The sequence below is a fragment of the Aphelocoma coerulescens genome, chromosome 18, assembly GCF_041296385.1.
Source record: "Aphelocoma coerulescens isolate FSJ_1873_10779 chromosome 18, UR_Acoe_1.0, whole genome shotgun sequence".
Taxonomy (NCBI): Eukaryota; Metazoa; Chordata; class Aves; order Passeriformes; family Corvidae; genus Aphelocoma; species Aphelocoma coerulescens.
This window is the reverse complement of record NC_091031.1, coordinates 11,225,094-11,240,232: the sequence shown is the minus strand read 5'-3', so window position 1 is coordinate 11,240,232 and position 15,139 is coordinate 11,225,094. Positions and strand designations below refer to the sequence as shown.

The window sequence follows — 15,139 nt, the reverse complement described above, 5'->3', positions numbered from 1 at the left end:
GAGACAGCTGTAGCTCTTTAACACAAGTACCCAAATACCCAGGGGGCTCTGGTGACACCAAAGCCGTGTCCTGGTGACACCAGAACCCCGGGCACTGTTCACTGATGACGCTGTTGCCTGTTTGGTGAGTTTTTCTAGTGTACGGTGAGATGTGTTTGGAGTGTCCTCCCGTCCCCCTCGCCCTGCCCGAGTGCCACCGGTGCCCTGGCTGTGACACTGGGGGTGCATGTGCCATTCCTGTCCCCTTTTGTGTCCCCCGAGACTGCTGTACCCCCTCTAGACACAATGTATGGAGATTCCTCTATAGACAATGTACTGTATGTGGAGCTGTGTCCTCGTGCTCGCCTGGTTGAACGCTCCTGTGTTGTTTCTGTGGATGACCATGACTCACAAATGATTAAAAGACCTTGACTTTTTTTTTTTTTCCTGCATTTCCTGCACTTTTTCCAGTTCTCCACGAGTGTCATCCAAAGCAGTGTTGGTCCTGTAGAACTGTCAGACAAGAAACAAATATATGTATATTGTCTGTGTATGTCTGTGTGTGCTTAAATAAAGTTTACTGAGGCTGAGGCAGCACCCGTGGGACTTGTAATCCAATACCCTGCAATCCCAGATCTGTAATCCAATACCCTGCAATCCCAGATTTGTAATCCAGTACCCTGAAATCCCAGCCTTGTAATCCAATACCCTGCAATCCCAGATCTGTAATCCAATACCCTGCAATCCCAGATTTGTAATCCAGTACCCTGCAATCCCAGATCTGTAATCCAGTACCCTGCAATTCCAGTCCAGCTCTGCACCGAGGGAAGGGAAGCAGGGGAACCCCAGGTGGGCTGGGAGCTGCAATGGTTCAAGGAAGGACCCATGGGTGGCATTTCACACAAGGTGTCCCCATCCCAAAGTTTTACAGTCATGTCCTGCCACGTCAGGAGTGTATTTAAGGTCAGGGAGCAAACGTACCCCAGGAGCGATGGTCTCTGGAGTGGGGTGTCCTGATAGCCTCCACCAAGCCGTGGAGAACCCTGAGCAGGGCTGTAAATCCAGCCCTTTGTCTCAGACAGGTGAATTATCCTCACCTCAGACCCCTGAGGCACCTCCCAGCAGTTTGCTGTCCAAAAGGCTTTTCCCAGTTCCTTCCCAGCTGAGAACAAAACCTCCTTTGCTTCTTTAGCTGCAAAGGCTCGGGGGCTCTGCCCTCCTGTAGGTGGGCCGGGGGTTTCCACACCTTTTCCAGAGCACATTTCCCATCCCTGGGAAGGTGGGAGAGTGGGCAGTGGGAGTGCAGACTGTTCATCCACCACAGCCACCAGGCAGGGGGTGCTTTCCAAAGTGAATAAAAGGCTCTTGTTCTCTGAAGAAATTAAACAATATTGTGGCTGTTTGTAGACATCAGAATGGACTGGCCTTAGAATTTACCTTTCACCTGGGTTTCGAACAGTGCTCTAATGTTCATTTCCAGTTTCTTGATGGCAGATTCCCCCACTGCTGAGTGGTGAGGGCGATGAGCCTCTCACACCTGCTGCAGGACCTGCTTGTGCTCATGTGTGGCTTTGTCTTTGTCTGTGACCTGATCTGATTGTCCGTCTGTGCTGTGACAGCGGGGACTTCGGGTGTCACGAAGGACTGAGGGGTTTTATCATTAGGATCGTGCCTAAAAAGGTTGGATTTTAGGAAATATTGTGTGACAGATTTCCTGAGGTCAGCTTGAAGTGACAACTCAGTGCCTGTAAGGAGGGATGAGAGCTTCAGCCAGGGCTTTAGATGAGCAGGTTCTGTCCTGTTTTGTCCTATTCCTGTTTAGATGAGCAGGTTCTGTCCTATTTCAGTCCCAGCCCTTGTGTTACCACCTCCACCTCAGCCAGATAACCTCACCCTGCCTTGTGGAGAGGGTTCTGCCCCATGGCTGAACAAAGCCAGTGAAGTTTCTCTCAATATTTCTCAGCACTGGGAGACACAGTTTTGGTGTTTTCTCAACTGTCTTCTGTGCCGTGGCAGAACTCCAAGTGCTGAGTAATATTTAAGAGCTCATCTATTTTGGGCAGAAGACAAAGATGTGAGACATGCCAAAGTACCATGGATACCAAATCAGCGTATCCACATGTCTGACATCTTGCAGGATCGGGATTTACGGCTCTTCCATGACATTCCACTGGGCAGTGCATCACTGCCCGGCATCTGAAGGCTCTAAAGGCATTACAGCGTGTGTTCCTCAAACCACGGGCACAGACTCTGCTGCCAGTCTGTCAGGATGATCCGGGGATGAATCCCAGCTCTTTAGGCCATGGAAGGCCCCATGGTGAGGCACAAGGCAGGGCTGATCTCATCTCTCGTGAGGTAGGAGGAAGTTGGATGGTTGATTCTGAGGAAGCAGCTTTTAATTCCATGCAGAGGCAGCTGGGGGACACCAGCACCTCTGAGGAGTTCACTGGGTGAGCACAGGGCACCTCTGCCCCCCTCCAGCCAGAGGGGGTCTGTCAGCCCTCGGAGAAGGAGGGTGGATGCCACATTCCTGTGTAGGAGCAGCTCCAGCGCTGTGGGAGGTGCTGGGAGGGTTCGGTGCTCCAGGGACACACACGGGAGACAGGAGCCAGCTCACCTCTCTGTGCACTGACCCAATATAAAACCTTCTTCAGCCTATCCCGAGCATCCTGACACTCTCAGTGTCCCACCCTGGCCTGGGCTGTGCCCTCGGTCCTGCCAGGGCTCCCCAGAGCTCTGGCACTCACCCAGGCTGGAAGGGATTTACAGCTGCCCCCACACAAATAAACATTCCAGAGAGGGAACACATAGTGCTGAGTTTTCAGGTAAAACCACGACTTTTATTTTGCTTTTTGGTTGTTTGGTTTTTTTTTTTTTTACTCTCAGTCTCAGACCTTGAAAATAGTTTCCCAAAGCAACTGAGCCCCTCGAGTTTCAGCAGTCTGGGACAGCAGCAGGAATTCTGTAGAGCAGATGATAATCTCTGTTCATCACTCAACAGCTTCTTTCTTGTCCTGGTAACTCTGCAAGAGTGTGAAAAATAGTGAGGTTATTTTCTGGAAAAAGCAGGATTTCCCAGTTGAACTGAGTGCAAGGGGTCGGGGCAGTGAGGCAGGCGGAAGAGGGAGGTTTAGACTCTTCTAAACGCTATGGGGTCACCCTGTAGGGAAAACCAGAACTGTTCCTATAATCTTAGTTCCTTGCAAGCTTCTGGCAGATCCTGGAGGAACCGCAGAGGCAGGGCCATGTGGGAAACTCAGCAAGAGTCAAATGTCCCCAGAGCCCACCCAACAACACTTCCAGACATGGAACCTCTCCCTCTTGGTTCCAGGCTGTGCCTGGGTTCCCTGGGAGGTGTGCTCTGAGTCAGGAGGCTCTTTTCTTGGAGTATCCCACTAAAATTTGCTCTGAGGATGTCCTGCAGTGCCAGTGGGCAGGGAAAAGAGGGAGGGATGAGCCACGTGTGCAGGGCAGTGGCTGTGCAGCCCCAGCCCTGTGTGCTGGCATCACCCTCAGTGTGGGCAAGGTGCAAAGCTGCTGGGCAGAGCCAGCCTGGTGACTGAGCAGCAAAAGCTCCCCACAGCACATTTTCTGTGATGATCCGGCAGATTTGCAGCCCAAATGTGGGATTTGCCTCCTGGGCCTCTGCTCTCACTCCTCTTGCACCTCGTGCATGGGCACATGGCTCAGGGCACTGCTTTGGGGGCACAGGATTTGTGCCTGGTGGGCGGAAATGGGGTGTTTGTGCTTTAGCAGGACCTCACACCCAGCTAGACACCAGTCCTCAGATCACCCCTGACATCTCCTGGTGAACATCCCCCTTCCCGGCTTTGTGTTTATTCAAAAGAAGATTGTTCTTGATCCACCTTAGGAAATTATTTTCTCTGGGCATGAGGGCAGAGAGACCATATATTCCTGGAGCCAGAGCAGTGGAAGGTGTCTACCTTGTGGGTTAAGGGTTTGGAAGCTGCAGGAATTTGTGGGAAGCACGAGGGTGGGGGGGGGGAGAGAGACTGGAGTGAGGGGGCAGCTGAGTCTGGTGGCTTCTCCCCTTGCCTGTCTGGCAGTGGCTCTGAGGGGCTGAGGGAAACACCTCATCTCTGAGCTGGCACCTTGGCCAACCTCCCCCTGCAGCCTCCTGGAGAGTCAGATCCCACAGGTCAGCACTGGGAGAGGGGGCATGGTGTCCAAAGGGTCACTCAGGCAAAGCCACAGGTAAAGCACCAGCCTCATCTGCCACTTCAGCCTCTGGGCTTGGACATAAAACTTCCAGAAGCAGCCACAGAAAGGCAAAGGCATCTCTAGAACACACTTAGCAAGCAAATCTTCCTGCACTGCTTCTGTGTCTCCAGCTGAGCTGGGTGCCAGCTCCACTGCCTCACCCCTCCCTCCTCTGGAAGCTCCAGAGTTTTCCCAGCTCTGCTGCTCCCTGAGGGAGCGATGCCTTCCCTGTGTGTGGGGACAGGAGCCCGGAGTCAGTGCCTCAGGGCTGGGGCTGTGTTTGTGGGACTCTCAGAACAGCTTGTCACTGACGGCAGGGCTGGGGACATCCTGTGTCAGCACCAGGAGCAGGTCATTTCCTCCCTGAGATGTTTTGATCTCCCCATCCGTCGTGTTCCCTCATCTGCACATCCCTCCGTGGTTTTGCTGCAGGCTGAGGAGTGGCTCTGACGGGCTCTGTGTCTCAGCGCTGACAGATCTGTATGCAAACGAATCTCGGTGCAGACACCTCAGCTGCTGTAGAGCATTGAGCTGCTGCAGGCTGCGCGTTCCCACTGAGATGGGAGAGCGGGATGGGACACTGGGCTGGCACCCCTTCCTCCTCCTGCACACCCACTGCCCCCTCTGCTGCTTTGGGACACCCCAAACTGAGCCCCTTTCACAGCCACCGACTCGGACCAGCAGCGTTGCTGCTCCATTGGCACGTAAATGTGATTCAGAGATGAATGGGAGGAAAGAGATTTATTAATTTGCTCCTCATTAGCAGTTTGAGAGTTCTGATTGCTCCCTCCAACACTGCCCTGGTTCCCTGCTGTCATGGCTGGTTCCCCGTTGCTTGGCTTGCAGCTCTATGTTCCAGTTTCCTTCCCAAAGTGCTGGTTCATACCCTTAATTTGTTATTTTGGGGTCTTATATTACATCTGTCACAACTTCCTCAGCCCAGCACAGCTACAAAACACGCAGTGAATCAGCTCCAAGCTGGGATTTACTGCCTGCCCCCGTCATTAGTAATCCACGCTTGCAGCAGACTCGTTAATACAGGCGAAGGCAGAACTTTGAGGATCATTTTTTTCATACCTGCACCTGTAACTCGCTGTGAATAGATTTGCAAAAACTGAGGGTTGGGTGTGCTGGGTCCTTTTGCTTGCTAAACACTTGTTAGACCTCCCATCAACGGGGAGCTGTGGAGCCCGAGCCCGCTTCATCCCAGTGAATCACTTTCTGTTTATCCTGGATCATTTCGGGTGATTTTGACGGTGTCTTGCGGCGGGTGTGCTAAAGATCCCTCGCATCCTGATTCCAGATTAATTCCAAGCCTTGCATATCCTGACACTTAATTGTATTGACTCGGAAATAGGATCATTGGGATGTGGAGAGGGGCCCGGGAGCTCTGCAGAAAGATTCCATGACGCAATCGGACATTTCCAGCTGCTCTGAATTATTTAATCGCCTTCAGACATGGCCGGTCCATTTCTCAGCAGAGTCTGGACAGCTCTGGTTTTTATAGCCCTCGGAATGGCCGGGTGGGAGGAGAGGGGGAGGGCGTGGAAAACATTCCAGTGGCTGCAGCTGCTGTGGGCAAGGGATGGGGGGACACCGGTGAAACCCTCTCGGTGCCCGGTGTCACCTCCTGCCATGAGCAATGAGATAACAGAGGTGAAGGTGTCCTTCTGTCCCCAGACTGGGCAGGAACCTGCAGAGGGTGTTTGGGATGTGGCTTTCCAAGCCAGCGTGTCCCACACTGAGCACAAGGACTGGCAGCTGATCTGAGAGCCTCCCTCGAGCTTGTTGTTCCTTGGAACAGCAGGGAAGTGGCCACGAGCTGGGCATGGAGCACATGGGTCCCTGCTGAGCCAGGAATCCAGGAGATCCCCATGCCGGGAGCTCAAGGCTGCTCCAGAGCCAGCTGGGACATGGAAACTGCTGCCTGCAGCAAGGAAGGGAGCCTTTCCCATGGGACAGGGTCACTTGGAGATCCCACTGCTCACCCATCCATTGGTTTTGGCATTTTTAACTTGGCCTGATCAAAGGGGCTTCCTGGGGGACAAGGACAGGGCTGGGATTGTCTCTTGTTTCTCTCTCAGTGAAAGCCAGAATCTTGTGTTTGGGGCAGGGAAAGGCCACCAGGGCCTTTCTGTGTGTGCACACCCAGGATTAGCCGAGTGTTTGGGCAGCTGGGAGGTCACAGGGCATCCGTGGCTCTGTGTGTGACAGAGTCTGGGACTTTCCTTCCTCAGTGCCACTGCTGAGGACCTCCTCTTCCCATGCTGACGTAAATCCCACAAGTTATCACTCCACTGATTCTCCATCTGCTGCCCAGCCCTACAAACTCATCCTCTGCTGAGTTCCATGGATGGGTTTCAATCATCTGGAACTCCAGAATGGATCCCTCTTCTTTCTGCTGTGCGTTAGCAGGATAACAAAATAAATGACAATGGCTGAGGGGAGAAGAAAGAAGCCCTGCCTATTATTGGCTGCCCTTTCTCAGAGAGTCTGTCAACTCTCTGGGATGTTTTGGCAGATGCCTTTGAAAGCTGAGCCAAAAGCTGGGGAAGAGCTGGCAGGTACAGCCCAGCTGTCTGTGAAACTGGAGCTGCAGCTGCTTGCCACAAGCTCCTCTTTGAAGAACGTGCTTTTCTCTATTTATGATCAAGAACTGTTGGATAAAAAGCCCTTTGGATTTCTTGCTGTGGTGTCATTGAGTATCTCAGGCTGGTTCTCTCCCTCAAACAGGGAGTTTAACCTAAATGAAGGCTCACCCTGGCGCTGGATTGATGTGCCTTTGGCAGGGCTGCATTCACTCTTAATCCTGCTTGCCAGTTGTAAATAAGAAATTCAAATATTATGAAAAGAACTGGAGACTCCTGGGAGCAGAGAGGGGACTTTGCAGAGAGATCTGTGATTCTGAAGCATCTGTGACCTCTCCAGAACAACACGGTCAGAGTTTGGCACATGGGGAGCTTGAGCACTCCCAAAAATCCACTGCTAGAGCAAAGCCAGTGTGGTATGTGCCGTTTATCTGCCAGGGTTCCTTGGGAGGGACTCCTTGGGATGAACTCATCATCAGGAAAGTGGTTTTGGAGACACAGGGCTCAGGTCTGCCTTCCAGATTGACTTTCTATGGATGGTACTTGCTCCTGGGGGAGTTATTTGGTTTTAGGAGCTTCTGTTCATCCTTCAATAGTCAGGACAAGACTGTGGGCACTGCAGGGGTGTGCCCAGCAAACGCCACAGCAGTGACTGCAGACAGTCCAGGAGAGCCAGACTTGAGATTACTGATTGGTTTTACTCTTTGGCACAGGTTCCCCTTCGCCTCTTGGCAGCACGTGGGGCCCTGCCCATGGCCAGGTTGTGTTTTGGCAGTGTCTGAAGGCCACAGGCTGAAGATGGTAACCATGATTCCTGGAATCATGGAATGGTTTGGGTTCCAGGATCCAGGGAGAGCTCAGAGCCCCTTGCAGGGCCTAAAGGGGCTCCAGGAGAGCTGGAGAGGGACTTGGGACAAGGGCTGGAGGGACAGGACACAGGGAATGGCTTCCCAGTGCCAGAGGGCAGGGATGGGTGGGATATTGGGCAGGAATTCCTCCCTGTGAGGTTGCCAGGCCCTGGCACAGGGTGCCCAGAGCAGCTGTGGCTGCCCCTGGATCCCTGGCAGTGCCCAAGGCCAGGCTGGACATTGGGGCTGGGAGCAGCCTGGGACAGTGGGAGGTGTCCCTGCCATGGGCACTGGATGGGCTTTGGGGTCCCTTCCAGCCCAAACCATTCTGGGGTTCCATGATTCTGTTTCATCCCCCTGATGTCACAGGGTCACCAGCAGCACCCCCATGGCTGTGGCCCTCCTGGTGTCTATGAAATGTCAGGATACCCCTGGGCTGCTGCAGCCTCGGTCTGTGGGAGGCTCAGTGCCCACAGGAGCCAAGGCTCTGCCATCCTGGATGGGCACAGCAGATGCTGGAGGAGAAGTTTGCCCAGGCCTTTGGAAGCAGAGCCCTGATTTTTGCTCCAAGAAGGAGCAGTTTCTCTCTGGCACACTCATGAAAGAACTGCCTTTATCCAGAATTTATTCCCAGCTGTTGAGTTGCTCTTTGTGTGCTCAGGGAGAGGCAGAGCTCAGCAATGTCCCCATGCCAAGCTGAGATTGAGTTCAGGGTCTGAAACCAGGTTGGAGCAGATCTGTTTTAGAGGTGAGGGGAGCCTGTGCAGGGCAGCATTTGCTCCTGGTCACCATGAAGCAAAGTGCAGGATTCCCAAGGAGCAGGGAGGAGAGGAAGGGAGGAACTGAATGAAGTCCTTCCCGCAGCAGAGCTGCCAGAGCCCGGACCTGAGGCAGGCTGGGGGTTGGATTGAACCTGGGGTTTCCTGTCTGGCAGGTGAAAACAAGGAGCAGCTCTTTCCCTCTCCTCAGTGAGTGGCTGCACGGCAGGGAGCAGCATTCCAGCCCATGGAGAGGGGATCCATGGAGCAGGGAGCCTTGGGCCGGGGACAGATTTTTCATGGCAGTTCTGCCTGTTGGAGAGTCCTGCCAGCGAGTGAATGAGCAGAGAGCTGGGGGACTGCCAGCGGCTCCTGTGGTGCCACACCGCCTCTGGAGCTGAGCCCAGCTCCTCAAGCACAGAGCTGAGCCCGAGCCCATTTCCTGCCAGTAGCTGGGAGTCTGTGATGGATTTCAATGGCACTGCCTGGATGTGCTGCAGAAAATGAACTTGTGTGTGCAATGCAGAGCAGCCCATGGTGCTGCTGCACACCTGCCCCTGGAGAGAAGGCGGTTTGCAGTTCCCCTCTGAACCAGGAATGGACTGAAAACATGTTAGAACCCTTCTCTCTTCTCTTCTCTCTTCTCTTCCTCTTCTCTTCTCTTCTCTTCTCTTCTCTTCTCTTCTCTTCTCTTCTCTTCTCTTCTCTTCTCTTCTCTTCTCTTCTCTTCTCTTCTCTTCTCTTCTCTTCTCTTCTCTTCTCTTCTCTTCTCTTCTCTTCTCTTCTCTTCTCTTCTCTTCTCTTCTCTTCTCTTCTCTTCTCTTCTCTTCTCTTCTCTTCTCTCCTCCCATTCCCATTCCCATTCCCATTCCCATTCCCATTCCCATTCCCATTCCCATTTCTTTCCCTCTCCCTTTCCCTTTCCCTTTCCCTTTCCCTTTCCCTTTCCCTTTCCCTTTCCCTTTCCCTTTCCCTTTCCCTTTCCCTTTCCCTTTCCCTTTCCCTTTCCCTCCCTAGTTTCTGTACCCAGAAGAAATGCAAGTACAGTATGCCCCCAAAGGAATGTCCTGGCAGGGTGATAATTGCTCCCTGACTCCCAGATTTTGCTGGTGGGAGCTTGTTCAAATCCCGGGATCAGTGCAGGACCCAGACTGAGCTCGGGGATCACCTTCCAGCCACGACAGGAAAATGTCTGTGCAGCCAAGAGCTGCAGATCTGCTGAGTACAACTGTCCTTCAAACCCCATTTCTGAGCAGGGCTGAGCTCTGTGTGTGGCCAGATCTGTGCTCACAGTTCCTGGGTTGCTCTTTGGAAACGCAGACCTTCAACATTTCCTTAAGGTGCTCCACTCTTGTCTCTCCTTTTTCTGTCATCACACTGCCTCTATTGTTTCGAATGCTACACCAGGTTTTATTCCGAGGTATAAGTAACTGGTGGTAATTTCAGACCTGCTCAGATAGAAGGAGTGCACAAGCTATAAAAGGCAAGTCCTCATCTTCATTTTAAAGCAGGAAACTAAAAATAGAGCCGGTTCAAATATAGGTGATGAGAACAACCTGAGGTTCGGATTAGGAGGTAGAATGGGAATTAAGACTTTGAAAGTGCCTGGTGAAGTGTCTGTGCTTGGAGGGAGCTGTGGATCAAAGTTTGTGAGGTAGATTTGGGCCAGAGAAGGCAGTTTGGTGAGTTCTGCTCCTCTCTGTGTGTGGAAGGCATGGACTGAGAAGTGCTGGATTCAGAAGGGAGAGCAGGCAGTGCTTTCTGTCTCAGGGTGTCACCCCTGGGTGTCACTGCCGTGGGGTGTGGTGGGGTCAGGGCTGTGCAGGACACAGAGCACAGGTCCCGATGCTTTTGTGGAGAGGGCGACAGGCAAAGCCACTGCCAGAGCTACCAGAGGAGTGAGGGAACTCACAGGAGAGTTCAGGCCTGAGGATGAAGCGCTCCAGGCTCTTGGGACTGGAGGAACCTCCCCGAGTCCCTGCTGTCCCTCAGCTTCCAGGGCAGGGCCTTATCCCGTGGAGCAGCTCACGCTGTGCACCCACAGGCTGCCAGAAATACCCTCATCTCGCCCCAGTTTGCTGTGCCCTCAGTGAAAATGGGACACCCTGGCTGAGGGGAGCGGGAGCGGCTCGGGGAGGGGTTGGGTCCCCGTCAGAACCAGCTCCCTGTGCCCGGGCTGGGGGCACAGCCGACACCCCCACAGCGCTGCGGCTCCGGCGAGGGGACGCAGCTTTGCTGCCGAGCTTGGTGACCCCTCACCCTCTCCTTCTCAGGGCTCCCTGACCTTCCTGCAGCTCAGGGCCCTGCCCGAGGGCCATGGGGTGCCAGGTGCAGGCCCAGCTTTGTCCTGTGCCCCGCACAAGCCCAGAGCTTTGGCTCCTGAGAGCTCCCAGCCCAGAGACTGAGCCCAACGAGTCAGGGGTGCTCAGAGGTTGTTGAGCTGACCCCAGTCCGAGTCCATGGTGGTCCCTGGTAGCCACAGTGGCCTCTCAGGGAGATGTTTTATTTCCTTCCGACTCCAGGTGATGTTGGCTCCAGCAGCTGCAGCTGTGAACAGGCACAAGGCAGCAAGGAAATAAGTCTGAGCAGGGCAGGGGGGAGAAGACAAATGTGGGACCCCTTCCAGTGCCACACAGAGCCCAAAGGAACCTGAGCACCCAGAGGTGCCACAAAGGAGCCCACAGAGCCACAGTGCTTCGTCACATCACCCACGCCGCTTCTCTCTCCTCAGATGTTAAATCCCTGTGTGGGCTCTGATCCCTGCCCACTGCAAACGGGATTTCTCACTGGGGGAGCAGCGCTCACGGCAGGCCAGGCTGCTGCCCTCCCATCCACGCCTCTGGACAAGGGATGGAGGGGCAGGACAAGGGGGAATGGCTTTGAGATGAAGGATTGCAGGTTTAGATTGGATGTTGGGAATAAATCCTTCCCTGGGAGGGTGGGCAGGCCCTGGCACAGGGTGCCCAGAGCAGCTGGGGCTGCCCCTGGATCCCTGGCAGTGCCCAAGGCCAGGCTGGACATTGGGGCTGGGAGCAGCCTGGGACAGTGGGAGGTGTCCCTGCCCATGGCAGGGGTGGAGCTGGATGGGCTTTAATGTCCCTCCCAGCCCAACCCATCCTGCCCTCTGAAAGCAAAGCAGAGTGAGACAGGTCCTGGCAGGGGTTTGGCAGCCCCCAGCCCCCTCCTGTGTCTCGTGGTTCCTCCTTCCCTGCCCTTCTTTCCAAGACAGGCAGCACAGACCAAGCAGGGGCAGTGTGGCAGCTCTGGTGACTTTGCTCCTCTGTGCCCTCGGGAGCCAGGGCCCTGCTGGGGCCACATCCCACATCCCAGAGAAGTCCAGAGCAGACTCATCTCAACCATATCTGACTCCCCCACCAACTCCCAGGGTGACTGACCCAGAGGGAGACCTCTCGAGGGCCTCCAGCTGCAGGATCCCCAGCTCCTGACAAATTCATTTCTCAGATCCCCTGGGACAGAAGCCTCCAGCTCTCAGGATGGATGTGAACCACCACCAGGAACAGAGAGAAGGCACAAAACTCGGTGCCCTTGGGCTGTTCTTTAGTCCTCTCTGGATAAGGAATCACCCACAGGAGGTGCAGGAGCCACTGAGAGGTTTCTCTTCCTCTGCTGCATTCAAGGAAGGTTCATTCATCCTGCAGCAGGCACAGAACTGTGTGCAAAGAGGATTTTCCGGGGAGGGCTTGTCCTGCTGGACAAGATGGGACTGAAGTTTAGCTTGTTCCGCCCAGAAAAGGGGGCTGGGAGATGTGGGATCATCCTGCATCAGGGGGCTGGCTCAGCACAGGCAAAGGGAAGGACAACCCCAGCACAAAGGCAGGAGTGTGGAGCTTTGTCCTGGCTGCATTTGGTGAGGGAGGTGTGAAGGGCTGAGCTGGGAATTTCTCCAGCAGCCTCCCATCAGTGCAGGCACCGTGCAGGCACAGCAGCTCTGCAGCAAGGACTGGTCATTCCCCACACGAACACTGTGTCCCAGCAGCTCTGCCACAAGGCTTGGAGGATGCATCCCTTTTCCTCCCTTGGCACTCCCTGAGGAGGTTTGGAGCCCAGCAGGGACAAGGTTTCTGTGATAAACCTGTCCCAGCAACTCCGAGTACCTGATGGGGAGCAGAATAAAGGACAATTTCCCAGAGCAGGTGGATTTATTTGTGCCTTTGTAGTTCTGTTCTGAAAGCACAAATAATATCCCTCAAGAAGCAGCTCTGAGTCCATCAGCTTCCAGCTGCTCAGCCCTTCCCTGAGCTGTGTCTGTTCACATCCTCGTTCTGCAGGAATTGATTGACTCCGAGATAAACAGATCAGGCCGTTGCTTTTCTCTCCTCGAAACCCTCTGCTTTTCTTGCAAGCTAGGTCCTGTGCTTCAAATGTCAGAGCTCTGCAGAGAGGGGAGAAAATCCTGGCAGGGAAAACAGGGGGGCAGCCCACACCTGGGACCCTATCCCACTCATCCTCCTTTCCCAGGTGATCCCAACCCTTGCAAAGCTCACAACTCACACGTTGGTCATATAGATCCCACATAGATGGGATTCATCTTAATTAGCACCTAAAACCGGGGCTTTTAGTCTGAGTCATTTGGCTTTTAGTCATTGGGGCTCTGCAGGGAAGGGTCAGCGGGTGTTTTTGCCGTGGTTCAGGGCAGTTCCTGGGGGTACCTACGGGCTGAGGTGCCACACTGGAATTTGGGTACGAGGTTTGCAGCTAAAACCAGGGGGTTTGGGTGTGGTTTAAAATGACATCCCCAAAGCTGCAGCAGGAGAGGGAATCAGCCCAGCCCGCTCATTGCACCTCTCAGGGCACCTTGCCTGCTCCAGCCACTGCTGTGCCTACACTGGAGCCAGAGCATGGAAGCAAGGCCAGGCTGCTTTGAAGCCACATCAGTCCAGCAGTCTCCTCATGGATGCTGTGGTGGCCAAGATGATCCGGTGGGCAAGAAGGCCAAGGCTTGTTTCAGCCATGGTGTGGCCACAGCCCCAGGGCAGTGCCCGTCCCCTGTGCTGGCACTGCTGGGGCACCTCCAGTGTTGGGGACAGCTCTGGGACACTCAGGACAAGAAGGACATGGAGGGGCTGGAGCGTGTCCAGGGCAGGGAACGGAGCTGGGAAGGGGCTGGAGCCCCAGGAGCGGCTGAGGGAGCTGGAAAGGGGCTCAGGCTGGAGCAAAGGAGGCTCAGGGGGGACCTTGTGGCTCTGCACAAGTCCCTGACAGGAGGGGGCAGCCGGGGGGGTCGGGCTCTGCTCGCAGGGAACAGGGACAGGAGGAGAGGGAACGGCCTCAGACTGGGCTGGGGAGGCTCAGGGTGGGCAGCAGCAGGAATTTCCCCATGGAAAGGGTGCTCAAACCTTGGCAGGGGCTGCCCAGGGAGGTTTGGAGACCCCATCCCTGGAGGTGTCCAAGGAAGGGCTGGAGGTGGCACTGAGGGCTCTGGGCTGGGGACAAGGTGGGCATCGGGCACAGGGTGGCCTCAGTGGGCTGGGAAGGCTTTTCCAACCTCAGTGATCCTGGGATTCTGGGGTTCTGTGCTGGCCTGGGGATGGGCACAGCGAGGAGCAGCACAGGGCAGAGGAGGAGGAGGTGGAGGAGGAGGAGGAAGAGGAGGAGGAGGAGGAGGAGGAGGAGGAGGAGGAGGAAGAGGAGGAAGAGGAGGAGGAGGAGGAGTAGGAGGGGGCTGTGGCTGTTTCAGCAGCGCTGCTCCCTAAACCAAGCGTGAACTCCAGCGTGAGCTGAAGGCCACCCACTCTGCAGAGTCACAGCACAGAGCAGAGCCACAGCAGAGTCTCTGAGCACGACAGCACAGAAGGATCCCCCAGATCTGCAACTGGTGTCGCATCCTGAGGTTTGTGTTGCGAAGCCCACGAGCTCCAGCTAGCACAGCCTGCGTTTATCCTGCCTGGGTCGATCCCTGCTCTGCCACAGTCGTCCCTTGGCTTTGGGGGTTCTTGGGGGTTTTCATGAAGGGCTTCAGTGGCAGAGAAGAACTGACAGCAAAAGCACGGGGTGCTGTGGGTCAGCTGGAGAGTTGGTGCTGGGGAGCCAGGAGGCTGCAAGCCCCAGAGATGGAGCTTGGGAGGGTGCTGGGCACAGAGCACCCAGGGTGAGGCTTCGGTGCCTGCATTTGCCAACAGGAGACTCTCACAGAGGGGAAACACCCCCAAAATACCCCCCAAAATACCCCCCGACCCTTCCTGGAACAGCCAGGGAGAGCTTAGAGCCCCTTCCAAGGCCTAAAGGGGCTCCAGGAGAGCTGGAGAGGGACTTGGGACAAGGGCTGGAGGGACAGGACACAGGGAACGGCTTTAAGCTGAAGGAGGGTGGATTTAGATTGAATGTTAGGAAGGAATTCTTGGCTGGGAGGGTGGGCAGGCCCTGGCACAGGGTGCCCAGAGCAGCTGTGGCTGCCCCTGGATCCCTGGCAGTGCCCAAGGCCAGGCTGGACAGGGCTTGGAGTGGAAAATGTCCCTGTCCATGGCAGGGGGTGTGGAACTGGATGATCTTTAGCATCCCTCCCAACCCAAACCATCCTGGGATTCTGTGATTCTCTGACTGAACCCTCCCAGCCCAGCAGGGCTCCCAAGCCGTGCTCCCCACAGGCTCCAGGGGTGCCCAATTAGCACCTTTCTCCTCTCTCAGGCTTTTTCTTTGGGAGAGATGACAGCGTGCCTGTGGCTGGAGGCAGATTTGTCTGAACTGTGAGGATTTTTACCTGCCTGTACTTTTACACTCCCCACAC

At 55.0% G+C, this 15,139-nt stretch overlaps 1 protein-coding gene across 1 annotated transcript in view; it reads left to right on the top strand.

Annotated features, from left to right (window-relative positions):
- SHISA6 (shisa family member 6) overlaps window positions 1-15,139 on the top strand; it is a 183,472-nt gene that overhangs the window by 40,064 nt on the left and 128,269 nt on the right. The gene's annotated exons all lie outside the window — the stretch shown is intronic.